We start from the raw sequence: 27,729 nt of genomic DNA, 5'->3' as shown, positions 1-27,729 counted from the left end.
GGGAAGAACTGTGGCTAGGGAGCTGTGTTAGTCAGCTTTCCATCTCTGTGACAGAGTGCCTGAGAGAATCAACTTAAAAGGAGGAAAGGTTGACTCTAGTTCATGGTCACAAAGGTTTCAGCCTTCTGAAGTCAGGCCGGCCGGCCCTGCGGCTGCAGAGTACATCAAGGCAGGGGACATGTTGACGTGGATGGGTGGTGGGTTGAGAAACTTCCGCAGGGGACTCAGCATCTCAGGTCAGGTCCAGGCGCCTGGCGGGACTGTTTTTACCGGCTTGTGAGGTCCAATCGTGTGCCTCTCTTTCCAGCTCCAGGTTCAGCGGATTGGTGGATTGAAATTGGTGGTGGCCAGAGCGTTCACACCCCAGAAATGGGCAAATGCTGTCATTGTCTTTAAGTTTCCTATTTTATCATTTTTTTAGGGCGAATCGTGCACCTCGGTGCAGACCTTGGACACAGGCCAGCGTGCTCCAGGGTCTGACATGCGCTCTTCAGTCAGCCTCCCTCTGGAGGCTCACAGGACACGTTGGAAGATGCTCTGTCTAAAGAGAACAGCTGCCGCTGAGCCCCCGTGACTCTTGCTGTGACATGAGGACACGGACTCAGTGTTAACATCTTCTTTTTTTCCAAGAGAAGCTGCAAGATCCAGAATTTTATGCGAAATTTCAACTTTAAAATGCTGGAAACGGACTCAAAAACTTTTTACAAACATGGCTCGCGCCAAACAAAACACATCTGTTGGCCGGACTTGGCCCTGGGCTGCCAGTGTGTGATGGTCACTCTTCACAGAGAATCTCTATTGCTCTGTGTCATTGTTCCTCTCCCCAGATGCCCTTGACTCACCAAGGTCATGGCTCGGTGCCAGACTCCGAACTGCAAGCTGCTTTCCTGGTGCAGAGCCCTCGCACCTCCCGAACAGCCTGTCTACGCGCCTGATGTTACTCGTGCGCACTTGGTCTCTTCCCTGGGAGCTTGTAGCTCTCTGAAAATCAAAATCTATGTTTTGATCCTCTTTCTGTCCCTGGGAATATTCCGCACAGTGCTCTGTGGGTCGTGGACCTTTGGGAAATCTTGGATAAATTTTAAAACAAGAAAACGGTCATTTGAATCACATTGTACGCTTGCTTTTAGACTCGTCTACTCAATCAGAAATGTTAAGAGCTGGAAGGGGGATTTCAGAGCCAGGATGACTGCACCCGAGACGTCTCATCATCCCCAGGCAGGTGAGACGTGCTCAAGGGAAACCTTTATTTTCCTTGCATGTTGATGCGTGAGAATGGGGGCTCGTGAGTGGACCACTGTGGTCCAAAGAGGGGGCTCCCTGTGGTGGGAGTAGTCCACCAAGGAGAATAGAATATAGAGCATTTTCTTATTCGATTAAACATTTTTCTCCCTTAATCAAATACAGCTTCTTTTAAAAACAACAACAACAAAACAACCCAGAGTGTTAACTAATATAGATATTGAAGAATTTTCCAATACCCTTTAAAATATAACTTGTTTTAGAGCAAGATTTAAAGGAAATCATGCACCTCCGTGCAAATCTTAAAGTAAGATTTGACAGCTACTAGTTTCCTCCTCTTTTTCCTATGTTGTAAAGAGTCCTTAGTTCTTCCTCTGAGCTGCAGTACCGCAGCTCGACAGCCTGAAATCTCTACGGCCCTTACAGTTGTCAGTGACCTTAGGATGTCCTTGGACAATCTCTAAGTGCTTTATGTTAATGATAGGAAAGAACTGATTATCGCTCTCTAAATTCCAAGAATTACGGGGACTCCTTTTCTCTCTTGGATAGACACAGGTTAGCGACGTACCTTTTGTTTCCTAAAATGGTGCTTTGTTTGCCCTTTCCAACTTCTTGTGTCCTGGGTCTTCCCTATTGACTGACAGAGAGGAGAGTGACTCTACTACTGTGCCTGATAATCTCCTGCCAGGACGAGATTAGCCTCCTGCTCTTGGCTGGTTTCTGTTTCCTGTTGAAGAGCTTAGAATTAAAATGAAAACCTCCACCTTGTCATACCCTGTGCTGAAAACAAATTTGAACCCAAGTGTGAAAAAGTCTTAAATCCTGATATAATAGGCTGTTTATTTTTCTCACATGAATCATCAGGTTCATTATTTACATATTTGGGATCAAAAGCTCAGAAGTAGAGCACATGATTGGCATGTGCCAGGTCCTGGGTTCGATCCCTAGCACTGGAAAAAAAAAAAAGTTGTAAAGATCAAAGTGTAGATTTGTCATTGTTTTCAAATCTACTTGGGAGTGTGTTTCAAACATGGAAAGAAACTACTTTGGACCACTGTATGAGTTTTGAGATTGGTGGATACAGATTGAGTTTTCTTCTCACAGTTCAGTTGACTTCAATTCTACTAGACACTCAGGTTGTCTGGTTTCTAAATCGGTGGAGATCCACCAGCATCGCACTCTATGTTGCGAGATGGTGAGTTGTTAGTTCACTGGACGAGAGCGTGTTGAGGGCCTACTGTGCGTAGGCAGTGGCTGTGCGGTGGCAGGACTCAACCTGAGACCTTGACGTTGTTACCATCCTATTGGAGCCTCGGCAGAGGCACAGCTTTGAGGCTCTCCTTTGGGGTCACTTCATCATGCCCCGGTGCTGAAAGATTAATGAATGGCCTGCTCTACAGGATGGCAGAAGCAGGGGAGCGCTGGGAAGACTGGCCTTAGGCGACCTGTATCCCACCCTCTCCTTTGACAGGTGGGGGTCTGAAGCTCAGGGCGTTGGAATGAGTTCCCAGAGCTCCTGGAGCAGGCTCCTCCCTGGCCGGGCTGGGCCCTCAGGCTGTACACTGCTCTTCTGTCTTAATGGCTGGAAGACTTTTAAGGTTTGCTATCTATGACCTGGAGCACCTGTGCTTCATCAGAGGAGCTGTATGTGACCAGTGGGCACGGGCCGACTGATGGAGGGCTGCTGGCCACCGAGCAGGTTGTCCCGCTGCAGGCCTGGGGCCAAGAGTTCTTACAGTAGCCATGGGGTAGGTCTCAAAGTCTCAGTTGACCACCTCAGTCCTTTTGTCCTGAGAATACAACGTCCAAGGAAACTCACTAACAGCAGGAGTGAACACAACGTTGGCCATGACCACCACGGGGCCTTGTTATGGACCTTACCTTCAGTTACAGGAATTGAGCAGTCGGAAGGGAAGTTCTGGCTAAGTGCTCAGAGTGGACTAGCAGGGGGAGGGGAAGGCCAGGCGGATTGGAATGGTGTGGCTTGGTTTTTAGACACTGAGTAGGTTTGATTCATGAAACCTGAGCTTCAGGAAATTTCCACCTGTGGCTGTGGTGGGACCGGTGACTCTTAAGGTCCTTTCTTCGTTCCAGAAACCCAGCAACGCCATCGACCGCACACAGCCCTCTATCTTTTCAAGACCGAAACGTGAATGAAGCTGTCTTTTAATTCAGCCAAAACATGTTTCCTGGGGCCCTGGTAGACCCCAAGGCTTCGAGGCCAGTGGATTTTAACTGTGGCCTCCTGACCCGCAGCATCAGCCTCACCCAGGAACATGGGCAGGCCAATTTCAGGCCCGCCTGGACCTGCTGGGCAGAATCCAGGGCTGGGGCTCAGCATCTGTGTCCACCAAGCCCTGCGGTCACCCTGGCTCAGCCCCACGTGTGGAGAGCGACTGTCCCAGCGTGGGAGTCGGGCACTGAACAAACCGATGGGCACGGCTTCCAGGCCTCCCTCCGCTCCTCCTTGGCCAGGAGCATATCGATGTGCCGACACACAACGGCTTCAGAGAGGCCTCGGTTCCGCTTCGCCAGCCAATGGAAACGAGGCCACCCTCGGGAAATGATGGATTCATGTTTTGGTGAAATGTCACTCTGTCCTCTGAAGCTGGGCCACATCTTAGGACACCCTGGAATTGTTCATCCCTGAGGTCACAGTTTCATCTTACTGTGAACACGTTGCAGAGCACCCAGGAAGAGTGCTCTCCTTCCCCTGGTTCACAACTACCGCCCAGGCAGGATCCGGATGCTCCAGGGTGACAACACTGCCTCCCCCAGCCCCAGGCTGTGGCCGGAAGACTCTTCTACCAGTGCTGCCCAGAGCCTGGTCAGCTTCATGTTCTGCCCTCCCTCTGTCCTTCTCCCCCTCCCTCCTTCTCCCCTCAGGCCCGGCGCTGAGGACTGCCCCCTAGAAGGATCCCCAGGCCAGCGCCTGAGCTTCCACTCATGCCAGGGGCCTGAGTTTCCGCCCCCCACGGCACCCCCACTTGTGTCTCCTGTAGGGAAATCCCAGCGGCTCTGTCCTAACAGGTGAGGCAGCTGCCCCCTCCCCACAGTTAAAGATGCCCTCAGAAAGAATTTGTTTTCCCGAGTGGATGAGCGGTGTGCCCGTGCCCAGCCGGAGGAGAGCATTCATCCACGGAAGCTGATGGTCTTTGCGAGACGGGGTTTGTCCAGGGGGAGAAGGAGAGTGTCCAGGGCAGCGAGACGCCCCCTGTGTGACGTCAGGATGGTGGCCGGTCCTCGTGCACTGCCCAGACCCAGGGACGAGAGGCCACCCCAGGAGGGATCCCTTTTGTGAACTTGGGGTGATGGCGGTGTGTCTGCGTCTGTCCATCGGCTGTGACCCGTGGGCTTGTCTGGGTGGGGAGCCTGAATGGCGGGAGGCTGTGGGGTGGGGACAGAGGGCACGGGGACTCTGCCTTCTTCTCCATTTTGCTGAGAACCTGAAACGGCTCTAAAGTCTACTTCAGATAAAAAGGAACTCATCCTTAGAGAGCGGGAACGGGAGTTTTAGGACAGGTGTTATCCCCACCACTTGCTGCTGGGAAATTATCAGGGGAGTTTGGATATCGGTCAGATACCATTTTTGAAAACCACGGCTGGTTAAATGGTGGAAAAACGGAACAGATAGGAAGGGGCCCGGGTGAGCCACCCAGTGCACGTGGCCGTGGCCGGGAAACGTGGAGAGGAGGGGGGAACCCCACAAACACCGCCCCCAACCTTGCCCCAATTAAAAAAAAAATGTCTGGTCAGCAATTCCTTATCCAAGACATTGGTCACCGGTCAGAGAGACAGAATGACATGGGACACTGAAGAACCACAGCAGCCGAAGTCCCAGGTGATAGTGACTGTGGACTGACTTCATCCTTCCCGGAGGCCGAGGTGGCCGTGGGACTACAGGCTGACCCTCGGGCTCGGGGCCTCAACTGCTGGCTGGGGAGACCTCGGACACCCAGGCCCAGTCCCCGCTCCCCCTGGGGCGCGATCCAGGCCATTTGGACGTCCATCTGGCTCTTCCCAAAACAGCCTTGTTTGTTTGCTTTTCCAGTTTTCACTCTGTTTATTCAGACCTTTTCTCCCTCCCTTCCAGGGAGAGAGCCGGACGCGCCTCTGCTCCTTTTATGATCTGCTTTTCTCCATCAGCACCGCAGATGTGGAGGATAAGAACTCCAGAGACAAAATAGAGAGAGGGGACGGGAGGGGAGGCCCTGTGGCCCTCGGTGGGGCCCAGCCCCGCTGGCATCCCACATTCCCGGGCAGCCCTGGGCCGCCCAGCGCACAGCCTGTCATTTCCTCCCAGGGAGGCGACGTGGGTGGCCTCTGAAGACACAGCGTCTGTCCCATTCAGGAACTGCCCTCGCAGCTCGGCTGGCCCGCGGCAGGAGGGATGTTTGTTGTTTAAGTAAATAAACGGGTCTGAGGCCGGGGCGGGCTGGGAGGCTCCCTCCCCCTCCCACAAGGCCAGCCCAAGGCCCCCAACAGAAAAGGCCACCCAATGCCACCCACTGCGAAGCGCCCTCCTCCTCCTCCTCGTCCGACCAAATGGTGCCGGGCAGCCAGGCGGCTGCGGTCAGAGCCTGGTCATTCCAGGCAGCGAGTGTGTCACTGTGGGGGAAGTGACCAGGGCCTTCCCTGGATTCCAGGAAGCAGGAGAAGAGGGAGAGCTCTGGGTCCCCCGGGCCTCCCGCCGCTGTCCCTCACCCAGCCACCTCTGTCCCTGTCACAGGGAGGAGCTCCGGCACCCCCCTTGTGATTTCTGATGTTCCATCAGCTTCTCCTCCTGAGCCGCCTCTGGACCAAAACTCCTCCTCGGGAGGCTGATTCGTGTCTCTGGCTCGCAAGCCTCAGTGGGGAGCTGCTCCGGGGCCCGGGACCCCTGGATCCGGGTGGGACACCAGGTCCTCAGGGAACCCGCTCTGCGAAGGGCGTGGATCTGTGTCTAACCAGGCTCACGTTAGAGCTGGTCAAGAGGGAGCCGGAAACGCACTGTCCCCAGTGTCTCTTCTGTCCCACTGGGTCCCCAGGAGCCTGATGCTCTCCAGCACACAGCAGGCGCTCAAAAAGTATCTACAAATAAAGAAACAATGAGGGAGGAAGGCAAGTGGACAGATGGCATAGTCTCCACCCTGCCCCACCCTGTCCCTCTGGCCCAAGGACCCCTGGCGTGGCCACCTTGCCTTTGTGGGGGATTAAATTCAGAGATAAAGTTGGGGATGGAGGAGAGGAGGGCTGTGGGGTATGGAAAGATTGCTTCCGAGACTGCTGCCTGAGGCACAAGTGGCCTGCCTATTGCTGAACTGCCACAAGCACAGGCTGGCTCTCTGGCTCCCCAGTACCCCCTCACACCTATAGTGGTTAAGCCAGGATGTGTGTGTGTGTGTGTGTGTGTGTGTGTGTGTGTGTGGTTTTAATTAAAAACAGTTCAAGCTGGGCATGAGGTGCATGCCTGTAATCCCAGCAACTTGGAGGCTGAGGCAGGAGGATGGCAAGTTTGAGGCCAGCCTCAGAAACTTAATGAGGCCCTCAGTAACGTAGCAAAATAAAAAGGGTCGGGGATGTGGCTCAGTGTACAATGCCCCTGGGTTCACTCCCTGGTACCAAAAAATAAAATAAAAACAAAACGAATCAAACTTTAAAAGTTTCTGACATCGTGCCGGCCAGCATCGGGGTGCCCAGCCCACCTGAGTGCCCGTCAACACCAGCAGCCCCCCCGGACGGGCGCCCCTCCGTGCTCTCCTCCTCCTGCCCGTCTGTCCCAGCGCCAGGCTGGCCACCTGCTGAATGTCAGACACTGGGTCAGGCACAGGCCTGGGGCCGCCTGCGGTCCACAAAGCAGACGTGAAGGAACACCAGCGAGTGCGGAGCCACCAGGGCAGAAGCCCCTCCCGAGGCCTCCCTTCCCCTGTCCCTCCCGACCTCCCAGGTCACCTCTTGCTGTTGCTATTCGCATCCCGCCGTGAGGTTCAGCCTGTCTACCGCTGACTCTTCCAGCGGGAGCCAAGTTTCTGGAGGACAAGGCGCCTTCTGGCTGACCAGTGGGGCTGGACACGTCCCCAGACACTTTGGGTTTTCACAGCTTGAGAGGAAGGTGCTACTGGCACGTGGTGGGGAAGCCAAGGAGGCTGCTAAACTCTCCTCAGTGCACAGGACGATCGGGAAGGACCCGGCCCCCACGTATCACTGGGGGGGTTGAAGAACCCTGGTCTGGGGGGGCCTCCAGGTACCTCCTGGCCGCAGCCTTGTTCCCACAGGTGGACAGGAACGCAGGGGGGAAAGGGGACCCAGGAACGCAGGGCTCTTGTACCTATCAGCGTGGATCCCCCTTCCAGGATCCGAGCATGGAGTCTGCCCTAGTGAAGCCGGTGGAGACGGGGCCACAGGCCTTTGGCATTGGACTTCCGGATACCAGATTCCAAGGTCAGCCTTCCTTCTGCCAGTACCTTGGGTCATTGGTCCCATGGCCCGCAGAAGCTGTGGCAGGACTTGTGTGACGCCCGGGGTTTGAAGACCGTGTTTCCAGCCTGGCTTTCTGGGGCGGCTGCTCCTGCCATGAGTATCCCCCGTGAGGATGTTTTATGGGACAAAGATCAAGACTAGACATTCCTTGGCATCTCAGCTCCACAGAACTGAAGTCATTAAAAGCAGAAGCCGTGTCTCAGCGTGGATCTCAGTGGCCCAGGGGGTGCTAAGATGGGAGGGGGTGGGTGGTTCATCAAAGAACTGCTTCCTGGGGTCCACTGTGTCTTTGGGACAGAGACCTTGTTGGGAAGCTGCACACCCAACACCTACTCGTTGTCCTTGTGGGCATCTTGCCGAAGAGGTGGCCAGATGCCGCTGGTTCACACGTCCGACCAGAATGTTCTGTGCTCTGTGGAGTGAGGGATAAGCGCTGTTCAGCACTGGGGCAGAGGTGTCTCTGACTGTCCTGGGGGTGGGGATCGAGGGGAAGGGACGAGAGAGGCCAGAGGTTGGGGACAGAGAACACTGAGAGGAGGCGGCGATCCCTGAACAAAGATACGCCACTGGTCCAGGAGCCGTGAGAGAGAGAATACCTGATGTGGACCTTCCATCTCTACCCGAGTCCCGTCCTCTATTTGACCTGACCACTTCAAGGTCACTAGGGAGGAGGATTAAACATGGTCAACAGGGCTTGTCCTGCAGCACCTGGCTGGGCTGAGGGGGGCTCTGGGACCACACTGTGGGGAAGAGAGGCCTGGGGGATATGGGGGGAGCCAGTCCACTCTGGAATCTTCCGAGTGCCCGGAGGTGTATCCTCGATCTCCTCAGAGCTGTGGTCTGGGTCTTCAGTGGCCCCCAAAGGCCCATGTGTTGGGGGCTTGGTGCTACTGGGACGGACCTTTAAGAGGTGGAGTCTAATGGGAGGTCCTTAGGCCATTGGGGACACACCCTTAAAGGAACCAGGGAACCCCAATCACGCCCTCTTCTCCTTCTGGCTTCCTGGCACGGGGTTTTCTTTGCTCTGCCACGTCCTCCCACCACGCTGCACTGCCTGGCCACAGGCCCAGAGCCACAGGGCCAATCGATCCCAGTCGGGGACCTCTTAAAGGTACTATGAGCCACGACAGACCTTTCTCTGTACAGTTGATCATCTCAGGTGGGCAGCCGGGTCCCACTGAGAGCTGAGCCCTGAGTGTTCCCTTGGTCCCTTGCAAGTGTGAGCCTGAGTCGGTCCCTCCAGGCCAGGTCCTCCCAAGGGGCCCTGAACTGTTTTCTGCTGGAGAACCTGCTGCTGAGCGCGGGGGCTGGGCCCACGGAGGCTCGCCGACCTCAAGGATCGGATCCCTAGGCCAGAGCGTCCGATTCACAGGACAGGCTGGCTGTGGCAGCCCCCCTGGCGGGCAGCCTGGGGCAGCGCCGATGGCCGGGGACAGTGGACCGCCCTTCCTGCAGTCCAGCAAGGGGTGGTGTCTGGGGAAGAGGGAGCAGACCGCAGGAGGGTCACTGAGGTGGGAGGTGGGAGGACAGGGCATCCTCCTTGCACAGCTGACCTGGGTCAGCCTCTGTCCCCATCCATTCAGGCTGCGCCAACAGACCGCCACAGCTGGGAGCCTGATAGACCTCAGAGCTTTATTCCCCACGGCTCTGGAGGCTGGAAGTCCCCACCAAGGGGCCCACAGGTGTGGCACCTGGGCAGGGCCTCTTCCTGGCTCATGGCCTCCCTACTGGGCAGAAAGGAGGACAGGGGTTCTCTGGGTCTCTTGGCGAGGGCACTGACCCCACGGCCGACCCCTGGCCCAAAGGCCTCACGTCCCGACACCGTCACTTGGGGTTAGGATCTCACAGATGAATTTTGGGGACACCAACATTCACTTCCCAGGAACGTTCTTACCCTGCCCGGTCCCACCCTGTCCAAGGTCTTGGGGGGAGGAACACGCTCCCCATGGGGAAAAAGAACTCGATGTCTTTGTATTTGAAAGAGCAGATGTGTTTGCAAGCCCATGGGCTCCGTTTGAACCGCTCTGTGTGGTCTTGAACATGACCCCGATTCTCTGAGCCGGTTTCCTACCTACAGAACTGTTGGTGCCCTAGAAGGATCTGCAGGAGCAGGTGGTGCTGTGCCTGAGAGGAGCAGGACCGGGGGGCCGGCTTTTACCGTGGTTGTTCTTGTTCTTATTTCCTAGTCTTCCTTCAAGGCGGGGAAATGGGAACGGATAGAATATTTTGCAGCTGGCAGATAGGGCGCATGAGGTTGCTCTTCCTTAATGACAGCTACCTGACTTAACGCTTCTTAAAATGATGGTCGGGCTCGTGATATTTAATCCACACAGAGATGAGCAGTCAGCCTATAAACCCAGCTAACACCCGGCAGAAAATAAGTCTTTGAAAAGAAAATCTCTTTGAAAATTCTCTCGGGAAACAAAAGGTCACAATCCTAAATACAGTAATGACACCCGGGTCAAAAGCTGCCAAAGTTTCGATCCATGACATTTATATCCCATGGGGGATCTTATTGCGGAGGGGTCTGTAGGTCTTTGAGGTTAGGCGCTCTGAAGTCACACGGCCGGCAAGTGTATCCAGCTCCCCTGCCAGCTGTCAGGTTCAAAGCCTCCGTTTCCTCATCTGCAGAATAGTGCTAGGAGTAGTCGCCCCTTCCTTAGGGAGACGTGGTGAAACGTAACAGGAGAGCCTACCCCGTGCACATCAAACACACCCAGCATGTATTAGGTGCTCAATAAACATGGCCCAGCACATTGTCATTGCTGTTATGGTCAACTACCTGACCGGGGTGGGGGGGGACCTCTGCAGATGATTAAGCCAGCTTCCAGAGGTGGGAGTGAAAGGCAGCTGGTTCAGAGTGGCCGTTAGAAAGTTGTAGCTTTCAAGGAAAAATTACCCCTGGAAATGAGTTCTGGTTCTGGGTTGTGGGGAGGGAGGGTGTAGTTGAGGTGACTTCAGGGAACTGTGGGCTACCTCCTGAGCTGTAGTCGGGGAAACCTACAGCAGCACAGCTCTGGGCCACACACGGATCAGAACCTGTCGGGGAGCGGCAGTGACTGAACGCAGGAGGTGCTGTGGTTTGGAGGTGCTTTGGTGTGTCCCCCGAGGTTCACCTGCTGGAGGCTGGATCTGAGGTGTGGTGACGTGTGGGAGGGGGTGGGACTTCCAAGAGGTGGGGCCTGATGGGAGGTGGTTAGGTCATTGGGGTGCCACCCTCAGAAGGGATTAGTGGCAGTTTCAGAGAATGAGTGAATTCTCTCAAGAGGTATAAAGCAAGGCCACCCCATGTGCCTGGCCCCTTCTGCATGTGATCATTCCCCCCTTTCTGTTTCTCTACCACGTTGTGATGTAGCCATGGGAGTTCTGACCCAAGGCTGAAAAGATGGGGCTTCCTGATCTTGTTCTTTCGGCCTCCCAAACTGGGAGCTAAATCAGTCTCTTTTCTTTATAAGGTACCAAGCCTCAGGTATTTTGTTGTAGTACCAGAAAACATACTAATACAGGGAGAAGGAAACTCCATCTCATGTGTGCTTCTGTGAGCCAGTCACTGGCCTGGGCACCTTATCTAAAGGGTCTCGTTGATTCTTCCGCCAGTCCATCTAGAAGGGTGAGAGCCGCGGGTTCTGAGGTTGGGCTTGGGGCTGGGGAGGGTGGTGCTGGGTGTGCACCAGGGGCCAGTGTGGCCTCCCGTGGCGGCCGCTCTGCCTGTGGAGGATGCGTGGTCTCTTCAGATATTTGAAGGGCCTTCGTGCAGGAGAGGGGACCCCACTTATTCTTGAAGCTTCAGGGAACAAAACTAGAGACAGATGCAGGGTTGCGGGAAGGCAGGTTTCTGCTTCTAGTGGAGATCAGAGTGGGCTGTGTGGGGGCTGGGAGGGCCTGGGCCTCTGGGATGGACCAAATGCTTGTTTTCCCCAAGTTCAGCTGTCGAAACCCTAACCCCAGGTGCTGGTATCTGGAGGGTCCTTTGGAGGCCGTTAGGTCATGAGGGTGGAGCCCCTACAAGAGGAGCCTGAGAGCTACGCGGCCGTTCTGCTGTGCGAGGCTACGGGGAGTTGGCCGTCGGCCACTGGGAAGGGCCCTCACCAGAACCCGACCATGCCAGCACCTGATCTCGGACTCTAGCCTCTAGGACTGTCTATAAGTCACCAGATCCGTAAGTCACCAGATCTACAAGTCACCAGATCTACAAGTCACCAGATCTCTAAGTCATCAGATCTGTAAGTCACCAGATCTGTAAGTCACCAGATCTCTAAGTCACCAGATCTGTAAGTCACCAGATCTATAAGTCACCAGATCTGTGAGTCACCAGATCTGTAAGTCACCAGATCTGTAAGTCACCAGATCTAAAAGTCACCAGATCTGTAAGTCACCAGATCTGTAAGTCACCAGATCTAAAAGTCACCAGATCTCTAAGTCACCAGATCTCTAAGTCACCAGACCTGTAAGTCACCAGATCTGTAAGTCACCAGATCTCTAAGTCACCAGATCTGTAAGTCACCAGATCTGTAAGTCACCAGATCTGTAAGTCACCAGATCTAAAAGTCACCAGACCTGTAAGTCACCAGATCTCTAAGTCACCAGACCTGTGAGTCACCAGATCTGTAAGTCACCAGATCTGTAAGTCACCAGATCTAAAAGTCACCAGATCTGTAAGTCACCAGATCTGTGAGTCACCAGATCTGTGAGTCACCAGATCTGTAAGTCACCAGATCTGTAAGTCACCAGATCTCTAAGTCACCAGATCTGTAAGTCAACAGATCTGTAAGTCACCAGATCTCTAAGTCACCAGATCTGTAAGTCAATAGATCTGTGAGTCACCAGATCTACAAGTCACCAGATCTACAAGTCACCAGATCTGTGAGTCACCAGATCTACGAGTCACCAGATCTACAAGTCACCAGATCTGTGAGTCACCAGATCTGTGAGTCACCAGATCTGTAAGTCACCAGATCTGTGAGTCACCAGATCTGTGAGTCACCAGATCTGTGAGTCACCAGATCTGTGAGTCACCAGATCTGTGAGTCACCAGATCTGTGAGTCACCAGATCTGTGAGTCACCAGATCTGTGAGTCACCAGATCTATGGCACTTTGTTAGGACAGCCCCAGCTGAGACGCGGTTTCAGGTGCTTTCTCCCAAACAGCTTCAGGCTGTGACTTGAAGACTCAGGGAGACCCAAGACCCTGGTGGGTGGATGACCAGAGACCCCCTGAGCTCCAGGTTGCCCAGCCTTGAACTTGAACTTCACCCCTCCCAAAGGAGCCACGCGTCAGCCCCTTGAATTCTCCGTGGCACAAGCGTGAGCCTCTTCACGGGGTTTTGGTGGTCTTCCTCCTGCCCCGTCCTCCGTGCGGGAGGAGGACCCCAGTGCCACCTCATCGGGGAGCCCCCAGGTCACCTGGCTCAGCAGAGCCCCTCCCCATCGCTCCTCCGTGGCTGCTGCTAAGGATATGAGCTGCCCCAAGGCGCACGTGAGGCAGCGCAGACATTGCAGAGGTGAAATGATGAGACTGGGAGGGCCGCAACCTAACCAGTGGATCAACCCACTGAGAGGGGTTCACCGGGGGTGACTGTGGGCAGGTGGGGGCAGCTGGAGGAGGTGAGTGTGACTTCGGGGTGACTCCTGGTGAGTGGAGCTCTCTCTCCTGGCTGCCCGGTGCTGACCGCTTTCCTCCTCCTTCGTTTCTGTCTGAGCGTCCACACCACGAGGCCAGCCCGGGAAGGACCACGGGGCTGCTCACGGCTGCGTACCCTGTGCCTCCAGCAGGCCCTGCTCACGGTGGGCTCTCGGGAACGAGCACACGGCTTCCAGTGACCCTGCGCTGACCTTCCAGCCCCTCTCAGAATGTCCCCCAGACATGAGGCCTCCACCCCTGGGCCTGGGCCTCTCTGCCCGTTCTGAGTGTGTGGCACCTGCTCCCGCCGGCTGGCCCCGGCCATCCTACCCTCAAGCATTTCTCCCTTTCCCTCCCTCTGTCTGTCCCTCCCTTTTCTCCCCACCCCCCTCCCTTCCTCCATTTCCATCTCTCTCCAGGAAGGACTAGTGGTCAGAGGTCCTTGCGGGTGGACGTGCCTCCGCACCAGTCCTCCTGCTGGTGTCTCCCCCCTGCTCCGTGCTGTTGCCGGGTGCCCTGGACTTCTCATCCAGCACCCGTCGCTGCCTGGAGGCTCAGACTGAGGTGACCCTGCCCCCTCCTCCAGTGCCCCAGATGAAGATTCTCACACCCAGGTGTTCACGCGTCACCTGTGCTGTGGTCCTGACTGTGCGCTGTGGTCCTGACTGTGCGCTGTGCGGTCCTGAGACCAGTTGTATTTTCCTGGGACAGTTCTATCCCACAGGACAGATCAGAACCCTTTATCTGGAGCTTTTGGGGTGACTTGGAGAGAACGACTTCAGTGCTAACAAAGAAGGTCAAGGTTAGGGAGAGAGTCGACAGGTTGGTGCAATAACCATTTTTTTTCCCCTAAAAGAGTACATCAGCATATTTAGCCCTTAGAGTCTTCAACAGGCTGTAACAATAAGGTGTAGCTCCCAAGGGAAGAAAAGAACTGCCGCTTCTAGTGATGTGAGGGTGCCCCAACCCCGTGTCACCTGGGGCCAGGAGCTGGATTTCAATGTGGCTACGCTTTAAAGCTAGAAGAAGCAGTGGGCTCAGAGGAGGAGCAGGGACCTGTCCCAGGACCCGTGCGGGCTCTGAGCTGAAGGGGAACGGCTCCGTACAGCCACGGAGCGTCTCTGTCCACCTAGTCCCTGCCCATCTGAGCTGGCCTCTCCCGCCCCCGGGACACCACACCAACACACACAGAATCCCACTGCGACTGTGGCCAAGGCTCTTGGGGCAGATGCTCCAAAGGGTGGAGGCAGGGTCCTCTGTGGAGTCCTGGTTAAGTCACCTCCAGGGCCCTGGGAAGTGACGAGGCGTCTCACCTTAGAGACATTTATTTCTCTTCTGACTTGACCTTAGGAAGTCTTTCCAGGGTGACATGGACGTGGATCCCCACCGGCTGTGGGGGTAGCTCAGGGTTAGTCGAGTGGTTTCTTTGCAACACACCAGTGGGGGCTCCCTGGCTGGTAGCCATGGGATCTGATAGAGAAGCTGCTCCCTCCCCCTTGGTTGACTTCCCTGTCTACTCAATGCCCTTTGAGCACCACACCACACCCTAACCCTAACCCTAACCCCTAACCCTAACCCTAACCCTAACCATAACCCTAACCCCTAACCCTAACCCTAACCCCTAACCCTAACCCTAACCCTAACCCTAACCCTAACCCCTAACACTAACCCTAACCCTAAACCCTAACACTAACCCTAACCCTAAACCCTAACACTAACCCTAACCCTAACCCCTAACCCTAATCCTAACCCCTAACCCTAACCTAACCCTAACCCCTAACCCCTAACCCTAACCCTAACCCTAACACTAACCCTAACCCTAACCCTAACCCTAACCCTAACCCTAACCCCTAACCCTAACCCTAACCCTAACCATAACCATAACCCCTAACCCTAACCCTAACCCTAACCCCTAACACTAACCCCTAACACTAACCCTAACCCTAAACCCTAACCTTAACCCTAACCCTAACCCCTAACCTTAACCCTAACCCCTAACCCTAACCTAACCCTAACCCCTAACCCTAACCCTAACCCTAACACTAACATTAACCCTAACCCCTAACACTAACCCTAACCCCAAACACTAACCCTAACTCCTAACCCTAACCTAACCCTAACCCTAACCCTAACCCTAACCATAACCATAACCCCTAACCCTAACCCTAACCCCTAACCCCTAACCCTAACCCTAACCCTAACCCTAACCCCAAACACTAACCCTAACTCCTAACCCTAACCCTAACCTAACCCTAACCCTAACCCTAACCCTAACCCCTAACCCTAACCCCTAACCCTAACCCCTAACCCTTACCCCTAACCCTAACCCTAACACTAACCCTAACCCTAACCCTAACCCTAACCCCTAACCCTTACCCCTAACCCTAACCCCTAACCCTTACCCCTAACCCCTAACCCTAACCCTAACCCATCTGCTTGCCTCCTTCCTGCCTGGGTTAGAAGACGCTAAGGAAGTGGGACCCACAGGGCCAGCCTTGCCTCTCCCCAGCTCCCAGCAGGCGCCCCCCACCTCCGCCCCTGACCTGCACCCAGTGCTGTTGGTATTCAGGGAGGCCACGGGACCCTGGAAACTTCGACACCTGATGGTCCAGGCCAAAAATTCCATGGGGTGCCGGTCAGCTGGGCTGACAGTAATGTCATGCTTTGGCCATTTTAGGAGAACCAAATGACTTCACAGTGACCAGTGGGTGCGGCGTGCACAGACCTGGCTCCACGTACAACGGGGTTATGTCCAGATAAATTCACTGTGAGCTGAAAACACAAGCCAAAAATGCACTTCACGTACCTAACCTCCGGCCCCTCGTGGCTCAGCCACAGGACACCCCGAGGTGGCCCCTTCCCTTCACCATCGTGGGGTTGATTGGCAGCTGCAGTTTGCTGCGGAACTGCAGCTGCCCAGGCACAGAAGGGTAAGGTACCGAATATCGCCAGATCAGAAAAGGAGCAAAGCTCAAAACTCAAAGCTGAGCTCTGAAGTGATTTCCTTAAAAATCAGTAAGAGGCGATTACTGGAACTTTTTTTTGTTCTTTTCTTTTCTTTTTTTTTTTAAGATGAAAAGCTTGTTTTCCTTTAAGGGTTTGCTCAAAACAACAACAGCAAACAGAGACAGCTCTCACCATATGTTTTGGGGAGCTGAGAAAGGAGGGGCAGAATGGATAAGCTAAATGCCCACTGAATGTTGCAGGTGGGTCCCACGGTGGCTGGTCCCGGGATCCTGGAGGGACCGTAGCTGCACTGCTGGTGGTTTAGGACAGTCCTGGGCAGACCCGGTGCCGCGTTCCATGTTCAAGTGCAGATTTTCTCCCACGACGAGGACAGAGGGGATCCGCCTGTGATGGATGCTCCGCATTTCTGAACTGGGCTTATCATTTGTAAGGGAGGTCCGCCTTTGAACTAGGGGCTCAGTATCGTGGGTGGCCTGCTTGAGCGGAACCCACTGGCCAGAGGCCATAAAATCACAGGAGGAGGACTCAGAGTAAGGGTCAGAAATCTTTGGTTCCACTCTTATCAGTCAGCTGGATAGGGCCCTGCTGCCCTTTTCTTTTAAAGTTCTCCAGGAAATGAAACTTCACAGCCTGCATTAATAATGGGTGGGAACGTTTGGGAAAATAGGGAATAGAACAATGGGGACAGAAAAAGAAACAAATAGGCGCATGTGATATGCTTATAAAATACGTAAGTCCGTATTATTTTATAACATATATTATTTAGACACATGTTAGAAGGTGAAGAGAGTCACTGGGTACTGATACTAGGTAACTCGCTTTTGAATGAGCTGCTGTCATTTTCTTGGACCACAGTGTGATAGTCAGTGCGATTCTTACAGGAACAAATGGCCTTCCAAACTGTGAGACAAAATAAACCTTTACTCATTATAAGTTAATTATCTCAGCTATTTTGTTATAGTGATGAAAACCTGACTAATACATTTGGTCCATTTTTATTTCCAGTATTTTGGCCTGTGCTTGAGGTAAAATTCGTCTTTAAACATTAGATGTAAAAAAATGTCGCAGTGAAACACGGGCATGGCTTTTCAATTAACATCGTATCTCTGAATTTCCACTGCACCTCAGCTCTCCTTGGAGGCAGGCCGTTTCCAGTATCTTTTCAGCAGTGGGCAAACAGGAGGGTCATGCAGCAGGTTGACCAAAGAAGCCTTTACCTTCCAAAGCCCGTCAAGCGGGCTCTCCCTCTGCACATTTCCAGCCAGCGAGCTACTTGCTGTGCCAGGGATCTTTGGTGGTTAACACATGGTGCAGAGCTGACATGGCCTCCTGGGTGGTAAGATCTTAAGGCTCCTTTTTCTTCAAGTGGCCTTTGAACTCGTAATCGCTGCTGTTCCAATCTATTGGGACATTTTGTAAAATCACACAACAAGGCAGTCCCCCCATCTCTTCTACACCTTGTAGTTCATGAAAAAGAAGGGTGAAGGCTGGGGATGTGGCTCAAGCGGTAGTGCGCTCGCTCCATGCGCAGGGGGCTGGGTTCGATCCTCATCACCACATGAAAATAAAATAAAGATGTTGTGTCCACTGAAAACTGAAAAATAAACCCTCCGGGCATCCCAGGCAACCCCTCTGTTGCCTGTCTCCACACGCAGCTGAGGAGTGCGAGCTACTTCATTTGCAACCTCCAACATGTTGTCGAGTGGTTGGAGACAATTGCTTGACACTTCTTTCTTCTTTTTATTTTTTTGATACCTGGGATTGAACTCAGGGGCACTTAACCACTCAGCCATATCCCTCACCCCTTTTGGGTATGTTATTTAGAGACAAGAGTCTCACTGAGTTGCTTAGGGTCTTGCTAAGTGGCTGAGGCTGGCCTTGAACTCACGATCCTCCTGCCTCAGCCTCCCGAGCTGCTGGGGTTACAGGCGTGGGCCATTGCAGCTGGCTTCAATACTTTTCTTGATGGGCTTTTCATTTTGCAAATATTTATTTCCCTAGAGTCGTCCTTCTGGGAAGAACCACAGCCTGTTGGCAATGAAGTAAAGAAGAGAGCTTGGCTGCACTGATCCTCTGACCACGCTGCTGAACTGACGGGAAACGGGCACAAGTCGCACGTTTAATAACACCGTCGAGCTCCGTGCAGAGCAGAGCAGCAGGCAGAGAGCTGCTCCGTCACACTGAGTGAGAAAGGCCGAGTGTGCACCTGTCACTGGAGTGCACCACCAATGTCTCCATCTGCAAGTACGAAATTGGTTTTCAGCAGAACAACATTCTGAGAAGCTTTTTTGCACACATTTTTAGTTTCTGTAGACCCAAAGTCCTCCAGGAATTGTCTTTTTAAGGAATTAAAATGTGAAGTCTGACGTTTTGAAATCGACTGTGAGAATACAGGATTGCTTCAAGAAAGACCAAGACCCGTGTGGACCAAAGATACTGTTAGGCATTTATTATTAACTATATGGTTAATATAGTTATTGAAGTCCATGCTTCCTTTCCTTCCAAATAATCCTCTGAATGTTATAGTTGTGATGTGATTTAATTGATATTAGATTCTATATGATTAAATTTTTATAATTCTATTCTTGATAATTTATTGCGAATTATTTTATAATTTTATTTTTTAATTATTCTAAATTATTGGTACATGGTTATTGGCTTCAAAAGGAAACAATGTTCATTCTAAATTCACTTAGCTAGATTCTCTTAATATTTGTATCATCATTTGTTTATTAATGGTTGGAAAGTTGCTAGAAATTGTTTTTCATGTGAAATGAATGTTTTTCACAAGCCGTATAATTTATGCCTGCACTTTGCTCTTGAAGTGGTAGTAATGCATTTATGTGTTAACTAGCTGATAGAATTTAAGATCTAAGACACAGTAGGAGGTTCACTCTGTGTGGTATTCAGAATGCTGACCTGATCGGAAACGGGACCATCAGCTATTCATCACCAGTTTTCATGGCGGGTCTTACGCGTTCCTCTGCTGCTGTGGTACGTGGATTAGATAGGACGTGACTTTATGGGATATTACAGTTATTGATCACCCCTAAGTGAGGAGAGACCAGAAATGATGCTGAAGTCCGACTGCAGCTCTTACGCCTTCCACAGTCCGAAGCCGAAGCTGAATAGCAAATTTTGGCAAAAACCCAAGATTGGATTTTGAGTCAAAATGTCTGAACATTCCTACAATTCAGGAGAATCGATTCTGGTTCTGGAGGTATGCACACACTTCTGTGTGTGTGATGTTATGCATATAATACATGGTATGTGTTCGTTCAAATAACTTTTTTGTGGCCCTGGGGATTGAACCCAGGAGTGCTCTACGGCCGACTTACATCATGCGCTTTGATTTTTCACTTTTTATTTTGAGACAGTTGGTGAAGTTGCCCAGGCGGGCTTTGAACTAGTGATCCTCCTGCCTCAGCTTCCCAAGTCATGGGACCACAAGTGGGCGCCCCGGTGCCTGAGTAAGAAAGCATTCTAAAGGTCATTTAAAGACGTGGAGGTTGACCTGTGTTCCATTCGTTAAATAGCAGGAGGCTGCAAAGCAGCACCATCGTATCATCTCAGATTGAAACTCAACTGGAGTCTTTTCATTTTGCGTTATCAGCTGGGCATCCCAGGGCAAAATGGAAACATGTCCTTTCTACACCGCGGGGAACCCCTCCTGACCCCATGTGTCCACAAAACCAGACCCCACCAGGTGCACGGCCCCGCAGCGGCCCTGGTCTCTAAGGGGAGAGGGAGCAGGGGACAGTCTCGTTTTCATTTCATTTTTCTTATTTCACTTCCAAAATATCCAGAAAGAATTTGTATGAATCTCACTATCAGGAAAAGTGATTTTAATAAGCCCGCTGATGATGATGACAACAAGCAGGATCCTCACCAACAAAGACACTCAGAAGGGCAGGGCCGAGCTCCTGTCTGCTGGCCCTCCTGACCCGGCGTAAACAACGGCTGTTATTTTTTTGAGATTTTTATGAGCCAGGCATGAAAAAAGGCTGGCTCAGCACTTTATGGGAATTGTCTTCATTTCCCTTCACAATAAGGCAGGACCCATCATTATCAACCTTTTAAAGATGAAAAGATTTATAAAGCCTTATTGAAAGAAATAAAGTAGGGTCTGAAGAATAAAGAGACTTTAGAGATTTTATGTAGCAAGGATTGATGGAATGTTTTTAAATAAAAAGCGGGATAATACTAAATATGCTAGGCTGCACAAACCAGAGAGTTTCTGTGTCCATGATTCTACACTGACATTGTGCTACAGGAGCAGTCCCAGAAAATATGTGACAAACTTTCTTTAAAAATACTGGTGTTGGTCTGCAGGTCACAGTTAGCCGCACCATAGAAAAAGATAATATCATAAACACATGAAACTTCCGAAACTAATAACTTAAAATCCTACTCAAGAATTTTGTATCCTGAGTAGATTTTTTTTTAGGGGAATCTTTTAAAAATAAGACAGGAAATCCAAAACCTTAAGAGGAAAGTTTGAGAAATCTAGCTAAAAAAAAAAAAAATTAGATAAAGTTGCATGGTAAAAGAAAATGCAAAAATATGGAGAGAAGATGCACTAAGGAAAATATTTGAAAGAAGATTAATACCTCTCCTATTGAGAAGCTCTTAACAATTATTAATGAAAAAAAAAGAGAACAATTCACTGAAGTTGAAATAAAAAGGAAGGTCAAATATTTGAATATATGTTCAACATCACTAGTAGTTGGGAGAATGTTAATTTGTCAATCTGAATCATCAGGTGTCACAATAGTAAGGAAATAATATTATTTTATGAGCGATAATAGAGATACCTGATGATTTACTCATCAGATTGGCAAAAAATAAAGATGATGATATTTAGGGCCCCTGAAGGTGTGGGGAAACTGGTACCTCACCGGGGTTCTGAATTGGCATCAGCCTTGGAAAAAAAAATAATCTTGAGGTGCTCAGCTCAGTGAGATTTTAAAAAAAGGCAAGTTTGAAATAATTAGCTAAAAATTTAGGAGAGGAAAATACATCCTGTCAAAACCCACTGGTGTAGTCAAAGGATGTACTCTGAGAAAAACGTGTGGCCTTAAAATGACGTCAGTATTTCTGCAAAGGACCTGACACTCCGTTTCCGTTTTACACGTATCACGTTAAGATTCCGTGATCCTTTGTGACACCAGGGATCAAAGTGAGTCAACCCCTCAGACCTGGGCTGCTTCCCGAGTTTTGCTTGACTCATCTCTCGGGGCCGTTCTGTGACTTGCTTGTTTTATGGAACGTTGCTTCATTCCTGCTCAGCTCTGTCTGTGACGTGGGCTCCTGATGGATATCCAGTTAGAGATTGTGTCTCTCTTAGGACACCCCAAGGCTTAGTGGGTAAACCCTGGGAGGGTCCTTCTTCAGTGAGATCACCTTGGGAAAGTCATTCCTGGTCTTGGGAACAGCAGACACGTAAATCAATAACTGTAAATACCGTGACCCACTAAGACATCTCATTCAGTCAAAGGTCCTACAAAATCTAAGCTGAAAATTAATTGTCAAGGGGCGGGATTGGGTGTAGCGTAGGCACAATGACTTTTTAAGATCCCTAAAGCCTTTGGCTTTAATCATCATGCAACTTGAGGACAGAATTTGTGACCATGAACGGTGTCGTTCACATACTTCCCAGTCAGAACGGTGACAGCCTCTCTGTGAACCCAGGCTAGAAGCTACCGATGCAACAATTTTGTATTCTGTCTTCCTCTCCCTTCAAAGAGGAACACACATCTGCCGGGCCCTTCGCCGCCGCACAAGCCCGCAGCCTAAAGGCGCCGACGAATCCTGCTAAGTAATCTCCCACAACCAAATAAATATGTTACAGGGCCCAGATCGTTTTAAACAGAGTCCCTGCGAGAACTGCAGACAACTGAGTGAGAAATGGGAAGGGAATTTTCTCCATCTGGATCTGTCTCCAGAGATGTCACCAGGCCTGAAACGGGGCCTGTTGGTCAAAAGTCAGGGATGAGAGGCTTAGAAACCCCACCCAGACCCACGGATCCCACTCTCCTCTGCTTCTCTGAGCTTTGTAGGAACGGTGCGCCCTGGTATCCGTTGGTTCCCAGAATTGTCACATCAGTTCTGTGCTCCACCCCAGAATAATCAGACCTCGCACAGCATTATTTGAACTTCAGTTCTTCCAGTGGTGTATTATGACATTCTTTAATGTGAAAATTGAGGGGTCTGTCTGCCTGCAGGTGGTAGGGTCATTTCACCCTCTCTCCTGTCCCCAACGGTGGTGCAGTCTTCGCCCCTTCCTGACCAGGACCCACCTTCTCAGATGCTGGATGAGCTACATCCGGGAGGTCAAGGACGGTCTGGTGATCACAAAAAATCCCCTTCATCTATTTTTATTTGCCCCGAGTTGGGGGAGGAAACATCAGAACATTAAAAAGTGAGCTCAGTTGTATCCCACATCCCGGGGCCATTCTCTAACAGGCCACCGGCTCCTGCATCCTCCCTTCCTCCTGGACACGGTCCACCTCAGGCCCCGGGTGGCACAGGGCTTCAGGCCCATCAGAAACCTAAACCCCAGGAACACAGACGGCGATCGGCCCAGGATGCTAGAAACTCACAGATGAACAACAAACGCGGGCGAGAAAGGCCAGACCCAGTGGGCCCATGTTCTTCCGGACCCTGGAGGGCTTGATCCAGGGCTGTCCAACCATATGGCCCGCTGAGCAGGAGCCGGGAGGGCCGGCGGGTGGGGGCGCCTGGCCGCAGACCAGGGAAACATCAGCGCAAGGCATTTTGTTTCCTTGTGTGTGTGCTCTTTCTCCCTTTAAATATTTACTTTCTGTGTTTTGCCAGGACACAGTTTCCATCCATATGCAGAACAAGCTGTTTCTGCAAATGGGGGCGGGGGCGGGAGGGGGCCGCTGGGCTCCGGGGACCTGCAGTGGCACATTGATTCTGCGGCTGCCAGGAGACGGCTCTCTCCTTCCCAGGGCGAGGGTGAGCAGAGACCTGTAGCCGTCCTGGTGTCTGGGTTGGGTGGCTTCTGGGAAAAAATAAATAAAAATGGGTAGGTGGTCTTGCTTCTCGTGGGAGCCCTTGCTTCCTTCGCAGGGGCCCAGACCCCCACCCTCACGCTTACAGGGACACCTAAGGAGAAAGTTCTGGAAAGTGTGGGCCGCCACGGGGCTGTGGGTTGGTGGTCCCCACCCCGGGCTGAGGCTGTGGGTGGCGGCTGAACAGGCAGCAAACCGCACTGGGGCAGGCCGAGCCTCTGGCTTGGAGGCTGCTGCGGGGCCTGGTCCACAGAGTCTCCGTGGCCCGGGAGAGGCAGGCCTGGGGAGAAGGGTGGCAGCTGGAAGCGGGGGAGAGGGCGGCGGCCAATTCCCAGTGGAATGAATGCACCAAGTAAAGATAAATAAACCGCCCTGGGCTGCGAGCCATGTTTGAACGAGGCTAATGTAAGCACTCGATGCTCCCTCGCTGATCCACCCAGGCGTCCAAACATGCCATTTAAAAGGAGATGAGGGGCCTGTCCTAGAAGCAAGCCGTGCTGGACAATAACGCTGACCACGGGGTCAGAGGGCGGCCCCGGGGCTGGCAAGCGCCAACGTCCTGAACTACAGGTACGCAGCCTGGTGCGCTTTCCCTGGGCTTTGGGGGATGAGGGTCTCAAGACACCCCTGAGCTGTTCCGTTTGCTCCACACGCATCCAGAGGAGAAGGAGACTTCGAGAGGGACAAACACTGCCCAGAGGGAAGGCTGGGCACAGCACCGCCCTTTGACCTCCGCACAGAGCAAGCCAGGGACGTAGGACCCACACCAGGGGAGGGACCTGGGGCGCATCTGCTTGTGGGTGACGCCCAGGCTGCCTGTCCAGGGACCACACACGAGCTTGAGTGGCCCTCCTGTCACGTCACTCACCTGGAGCGGCTGGAGCCTAAGCCCAGAAACTGTGGTGCTTCCTACCCTCAGGACTCCCCTGCCAGTCGTGGGGCCTGGACTGGTCCTCAGAATCCTCCGGCCACCCCATGGAACCGGAGCTGTGCACATGAGCCACTTGTCATCTTTGAGTCGCTGGAATGGGGACGGCCTAAAGGTCACAGAACCCAGATTCAGTCATGTCTGGGCCTTTAACTACACTTGAGGACACAAGAGATGGGGTTTTATTTACTTATTTTTTTGTACCAGGGATTAAGCCCAGGGGTGCTGAACCCCTGAGCCGCATCCCCAGCCCATTTCACTTTTTATGTTGAGACAGGGTCTCGTTGAGTTGCTGAGGGCCTCCTAAGTTGCTGAGGCTGGCTTTGAACTGGTGATCCTCCTGCCCCAGCCTCCGGAGCCCCTGGGGTGACAGGCGTGGGCCACTGTGCCTGGCTGGATGTGACCTTCGTCCTGGCTTCCCCCCCTGTTCTGAGAGGGCTGGATTGGGCCTTTTTAATTGGAACGAGGGTCTGTTGTATTAGTCTACTTGAGATGCTGTAACAAAAGGCTCTAGAACACGTCCTACTGAGCAGCAGGAGTTCACTTTCCACAGGCCGGGAGGGCCAACATCCAGGTGCTGGCTACCTTGGCTCCTGGAAAGGACCCTCTTCCTGGCTGGCGGATGGCTGATTTCTCAGTGGGCCGGTTTGGGAGGCCGGGAGTCCAGGATCAAGATGTCAGCAGGGTTGGTTTCTCCTGAGGTCTCTCCTGGGCTGGCAGATGGTCACCTTCTTACTGTGTGTGTCCATGTGTCTTTCTGTAGAAGGGCACTAACTCCCTCCCAGGGGCCAGCTCCCTCCTCCTGACCTCATCTAAACCCAGTGACCTCCCCAGGATCCCGCCACTGGGCCTTGAGACTTCACGTGTGATTCTGGGGGACACAGTTCCTACACAGCACGTGTGAGGGGGGCTCTTTTGAGACCCCCAGGTCCTTAGTCCCGGCGTTCTGGTGAGCGTACCCGGGCGCACAACACAAGTTCTCAGCCGGCACCGCACGGGATTCTCCGCTTGGTCAGGTGAGCGATGGCTGAGGCCCTGGCTTCCGGGCAGAGTGAGCCGGTTCCTAGGCAGCCAGAGTCACTCAGAGAGGCTCTGGGCAACTCAGGGAGACCCTGTCTCTAAATAAAATATCATAAAAACATAAACTAGGGCTGGGGGTGTGGCTCAGCGGTGGAGTGTTCCTGAGTTCAACCCCCAGTAACAAACACCCCCCCAAAAAAATAGTGAGGATGTCCCGTAGAAACCGCACTTCAAAATCCGAAGTCTGCTGTGCCTCTGGCTCACGATCTGGGGCGCACAGTCTCCCCCTGTGCGGGCGGCAGCAGCCCCGGCTCTCAGCCCGCCACGAGGTCCCACGGACGCCCCCGACACTCTCCAGGGTTAAGCCCGGGCGTTTGGTCGCTGAGGGTAATCAGTTCAACCTACAGCGGTTTCAGTCATGAGGGTTACAGGGGGACAAGCCCATTGTGACTCGAGGAGCGACGTGTCACCCTTCTGGAAACGTGTTCAGCGGCGTCTTGTCCACCTGCAGCTGCCACAGGGCCCAGCAGCTGCGCTCCAGGGAGTTTGTCCCAGAGAATGAAACGTGTGTCCACACAAAGACACGCCAGGAACGCTCATGTCCGTTTTATCTGTGATGAGTGGGGACGGTGACAGCCCAGGTGTCACCCAGGGAAGGGTGTCTGAACCCCCTGTCTCCCGTGGGATCCTCCTCCACACGGAACACCACCGTTGAGGCCTGGGAGATGTGGCTCGGGGGTAGGGCACGTGCTGAGCAGGCCCAGGGCCCGGGCTTGGATCCCCAGAGCCAGGAGAAGAAATGGCAGACCTTCCTGGAGTCAGGTCCGGTGAGAACAGTGATTCTGAGCTGCGTGATTCTGCTCATGTCACATTTTTGAAATGGCAGAATCATCCAGATGGTGAGCAGGTCAGTGGTTGCCGGGCTCAGGGAGGGGACAGGGGGGACACTGCTGTGGCTGCAGGAAGCCATATGAGCATCCCGTAGTGCCAGAGCGGTTCTGCGTCCTGGCTGTGGTGGTGATATAAGTGTAGGGCTGGGGATCAGACCCAGGGCCTCCTGCGTGTTGGGCAAGTGCTCTACCACTTAGCTACATACCCACCTCCGCCGTTTCTTGATTTTGATAATATGCTATGGATTGCTAAGATCTTGAAACTGGGGAAACCTGGGTGGAGGCACACAAGATTTCTGTACTTCTACAGCCTTCTGTGAAGCTATAATTATGTTAATATAAAAAGTAAAAACAAAAGTTACTGAAGAAAAAAAGAAGTAACTTAGGGAAATGAATTTCTCACTGCGTTAGTTTTCTGTTACTATAACAAATACCCGAGATAATAATCTTAAAAAGAAAAAAAGGTTCATTTTAGCACACAGGTCTGGAGATTTCAGTCTAGGACTGATTAGCCCTTGCCTTGGGCCTGTGGCAAGGCAGCACATCATGGAGGGAGTGTGGTGGAGGAGGCCCATTTACCTCATGGCAGGGAAGTGAAAGAGAGAGAGAAAAAAGATGGGAGTCCCACAGCCCTCTTTGAGGGTGCCACCCACTGGCAGAACTTCCTCTAACAAGGCCCCATTTCTCAAAGGTCCACCACCACCTCCCGATAGAGCTACCGACAGGGGGCCAAGCCTTTAACCATGCCACTCACACTGGGGGTTCATTGTAGTTATGAGAAACGTGACTTCTGTCTGTTTTGTAATGGATTAGGTTTTGGGGGGTACAGGGGGTACTGGGGATTGAACTCAGGGGCACTCAACCACTGAGCCACACCCCCAGTCCTCTTTTATATTTTATTTAGAGACATTATTATTTTGAATCTGTGATCCTCCTGCCTCAGCCTCCCAAATTAGTTTTATCAACAAAAATTATGTTGGTTGTAAAGCACTTAAAAACTCATACGTGGTGTGGAACAGAGAACTGAGAAGTGAACCCACACGGAGGTGCGAAGGCCATTCCGTAGGGAGAGGACCGACCTTACAGTGAGGAGCACCGGGGAAACCAGATATCCACACGTAAAAGAAAGGGGTGGATCGCCACCTTACGCCATGTGTGAAAATCAGTTCAAAATGGACCAAAGATGTGAACATAAAAACTATAAGATTTCTAGAAGAAATGGGAAATGCTTTCTGACATTGGATTTGGCAGAGATTTCTTGGATTAACAATAAAAAATAGATAAATTGGAATTCATTAAAATGATAATAATAAAACCCGCATACACCATCAACAGAGTGGAAAGACAACCACAGAATGGGGGAGATCAGCTGTTTGGTAAGGGGTTAACATTCACAAAGATTCTGACAACTCAAGAACAATATTAAACAACCCAGTTAAAAATGGGCAGAAGAAGCCGGGTGCGGTGGCACACGCCTGGAATCCCAGTAGTTCAGGAGGCTGAGGCAGGAGGGTGGTGAGTTCAAAGCCAGCCTCGACAACTTAGTGTGGCCTTGAGCAACTTAGC

At 52.4% G+C, this 27,729-nt stretch overlaps 1 long non-coding RNA gene across 1 annotated transcript; it reads left to right on the top strand.

Moving 5' to 3' along the window:
- Nucleotides 1-455: 455 nt before the first annotated feature.
- LOC144369993 (uncharacterized) lies at nt 456-6,883 on the top strand. Its single transcript, XR_013429890.1, has 2 exons — nt 456-1,222; nt 3,337-6,883. It is a non-coding gene; the product is annotated as an uncharacterized LOC144369993 (long non-coding RNA).
- Nucleotides 6,884-27,729: the final 20,846 nt, after the last annotated feature.

Source organism: Ictidomys tridecemlineatus, chromosome 13 (genome assembly GCF_052094955.1).
Source record: "Ictidomys tridecemlineatus isolate mIctTri1 chromosome 13, mIctTri1.hap1, whole genome shotgun sequence".
NCBI classification, from domain to species: Eukaryota; Metazoa; Chordata; class Mammalia; order Rodentia; family Sciuridae; genus Ictidomys; species Ictidomys tridecemlineatus.
Note: the sequence above shows the minus strand (reverse complement) of the source record. Positions and strands in the feature narration are given on the sequence as shown.